Here is a 3,857-nt window from a genome sequence, read left to right as displayed (position 1 = left end):
GCCAAAACGGAAAGAGGCCCGCGAAGAGAAAAAAAAAAAAAAAAAAAAAAAAAAGCAACATCTGTCATTGTCAGCTACTACCTTTAGGTGAGTTTTTGTAACATGTCTCCAATGAGACCGCATGCACTTCTTATGAAATATTGAAAATAGTTTGTTCTATCACTTCTACTTCAGGAGCTCTTTGGAATTAGTTCAAACCTCTTCTCCTATCCATCTATGTAAACTATTTATGCTTCTTGCCATGACAAGTTTCTTTTTGATAAGTAATACCATTTAAATAGTAAGGTAAAATTCTCACCAGAACTTTCAGAAATAAGGCCAACCTAATTGTAAATATGTACTTTACGTTTCTTGAATAAAATGATAGTATTACTCCAATGCTTTTCATTTGGGCTTTATTTTATTTATGGGTTGAGATAAAAATTTAATCAAAAAAAAGGCATATAGAACAGGCATAGGTAAAATGTGTAACTGATCTGACACCATTTGTCTAACTGTAACTTCGTATAGTATCTGTAATTCGATTGAAGCATCTTAATCATTTGTCTACTTCTCTTGCTTATTCTAGTGCTATTACTACTATTACCAAATTAGAAATTAGTTCTTGTCGCCTCGACTGTCGTTTGGTATTTACTTGGGGGAGGAGGGTTATAATAGTTCACTGGCTATTAACTGCTAAAATGTGTATGATGCAAACAGAATAATAATCACATTCTCATCTATAAACAATGATTGAGAGTCCCATATTAATGTAAGTTATTCTGGCAAATTCTACATGCCTTCATGAAAGGAAACACTTCACTGTGATCAACTAATGCTATTGGAGCTTCTCAAATACTCATTATTGTCTTCCCATCTTTTATAATAATCACAGTTAAATTATTTACATGTTATTTTTTTCTTTCAGAAATGAGTGCATTAAAGACATTAAGTTTGCTCAAATAAATATAAATAAATTAGTCTTCCTAATTTTTGCTCATATCTTTCAGTTCTTAGATAAGGCAATTGGTTCACCATCATCCTAGGCTGGTGCTAAACTCAGTGTGGTGTCCCAATATATGACATATATCAACAGCACAGTGTCTGATACAACCAAATAAACTGGTACCTAAAATTGTTTCAAAGAGTAAACTTTTGAATAAAAAACTGCAAGGCACACTGGAGACTATGGTCATGTCAGCTTGTACAAATCTCAAACCATTTCGGGTAAAAATAAAATTAATGGCATAGTCCCATACTTTCCACTTCACAGATGTCAGGAAATATAAAGTAAGTACTACAGAAAAAGACACTTTATAAAACACAGACTATCATTATTTTTTAAATGATTAAAAATCATATTTTCAAAAATAGAGTAAATTTCTAAATATATATATGTATATATATTCAAACTTCAAACATCTGTGGTCTACCTATATAATCAAGGAAAGTAATCAGGAAAAATGAATATTCTAAGAGTTCTAAGCAAATTACTCTCAAATATGCCACATTTAACAGTATGGAATGAAACACAGCTCAAGATTCAAGAACCAGGGGGAAGCTTACATGTTTATCAGGTTATTATGAATGTTATAGAAAGATAATATCATTGAAAGAAGTGAGAATTAGAAATATGAACAGAATTCCCATTTCACTTTCTTAAATTTTACACCAGTCAGCTACATTTAAAAAGGAAAACTAGGGCCTTCCCTAGGGGCTTCCCTAGGAGCTTCCCTGGTGGCGCAGTGGTTGAGAGTCTGCCTGCTGATGCAGGGGACACGGGTTCGTGTCCCGGTCCGGGGAGATCCCACATGCCGCAGAGCGGCTAGGCCCGTGAGCCATGGCCGCTGAGCCTGCACGTCTGGGGCCTGTGCTCCGCAACGGGAGAGGCCCGCGTACCGCAAAAAAAAAAAAAAAAGGAAGTTATCTACAATGCAATAAAATTAAAATATTATAATATGCGAGTTTTAGAAGATTCAACCTTTGGAAAATAGCATACTAACCCTATACATTTATTACAAAAATAATCGCATTAACTTGGGTAAATTGTAATCAATTTAATGCAATCAGTATATTTCAGATTGCATTCATGAGTGATACAGAAAGACGATAAGATTAGAGCTCACACTCCCATCATATAAAAAGGGAATACACTTTCATATTCTGTTTCTATTTTCAAAGCAAATGTTCAACTCTAAAATCATAGATTGAATTTTTTCCCCCAACAGAAAAAGAAAGTCTGAAGTCTGTTCCCAAAAAATCAGTTTTGATAAACATTTCAACTTTAGAATAAGAATATCTAACTAAAACCAATTTCAGAGGAATGCTATGAAAATTTTCTTCCAAGATGCTTTATGACAAAGATACGTTGTTCTTAGAGGCATTGATATTAGACACTAGTATAAGGCTTGAATCAGAATTAATAGTGTCCATTAAATTTTCCATAGCAGAAATTCAAAGTACTAAATACCCCAATGAGACTTGGATCATTAACCATTTAATTTTAAACCTTTTTTTAAAAAAAAATACGATCCTCAGACAATGTTCTACATCTCTTACAAATAAATACATGCTTTATTTGTAAGTTTGGGAATTTATAACACTGAGCAAAGAATTGTTATACAGGAATCCATATGCATCCTTAAAAATGTATGTGTACTCTGACTTGCTGTAATAGAGTTACTCACTGTTTAATTAATATTAAGTCCTGTTCTTTATGATCAAGAGATTCCTTTTTCTTATTCATCCCTTAGAAGGCCCATAAACTACATCTCATACTAATGAAGTTAAGGTTCTCCAGGAAGCCTAGAAGTATTCTTATGTCAATTCAAAGCCTTAATAAAATTAGTTTTCACAATAAATATATTTTCTCCATGTATAATATGGAAAATTGTGTAAATGCATATGTTAATTTCATGAACAACATGACATGATCTTTCAAACAAATGGATGTATGTTTTTATATCACATTTCTGGGGGTTTTCGGCAGTGTGTAATAACAGCTAATGCTAGTAACTATGTGTCAGGCTCCAGGTACGATTCTATATAAATGCTTTATTTGCTGATCTCATGTAACCTTGCTTGCAGCTCTGTAGGAGAGAGGTCTCTTTACTGTCCTCATTTGTAAAATGAGGAACTAAGGCCCCTGGAGAATAGGAAAACTGGCAAAGGTTACAGAGCCATAATTGGCTGAACCAGGCTTTGAAGAGAGTCAGTTGAACTTGAGAACCTGTGCTCATAACCAGGACAGTGTATTTCTTACTCTGTAAAATATTAAATGTTCCTTGGTCAACACTAGAGTGCTTGAATTATCTAGAGTGCTTGAAAGAGGTTTTCAAAATAGCTCTCCATCTTGTCTGCATAGAGTATGTAATGTATTTGATTTTCACTAGTACATAGAAGCCAGATTTGCTCTTGGCCTTGGCCAAATTGTGAAAGAAGAGAGGTGGGCATACCTCCCCTTCCTTTTCAGCTCCCCTCTTCTCAGGGTGTCCAGAAATTCTCCTAAAACCCCAGCTCTTTTAATGTTAATATACCCTTGCTCTTAGGCCATTGTTAACTAATCTTTCTGGATAAAACATTGAAAACTTTCCTGATATGTTCTGCTCCGTTTATTTAACATTCAATCCCATTAAGCAGTTCCAGAAAAATCAGCCATTTTAGAAAGTAATAACTTTCTTAAAAATCCAGTTATCATTAATTTTCTTTTCGGCAAGGGGTTGAGATTAAAAATTCTAAAAAAAACAGTCATGTACCAAAATGTTCATTGCAGCTCTATTTACAATAGCCAGGAGATGGAAGCAACCTAAGTGTCCATCATTGGATGAATGGATAAAGAAGATGTGGCACATATATACAATGGAATATTACTCAGCCAT

The sequence above is a fragment of the Physeter macrocephalus genome, chromosome 10 (genome assembly GCF_002837175.3).
Source record: "Physeter macrocephalus isolate SW-GA chromosome 10, ASM283717v5, whole genome shotgun sequence".
NCBI lineage: Eukaryota > Metazoa > Chordata > Mammalia > Artiodactyla > Physeteridae > Physeter > Physeter macrocephalus.
The sequence above is the reverse complement of the archived record's forward strand: the minus strand, read 5'-3'. Positions refer to the sequence as shown.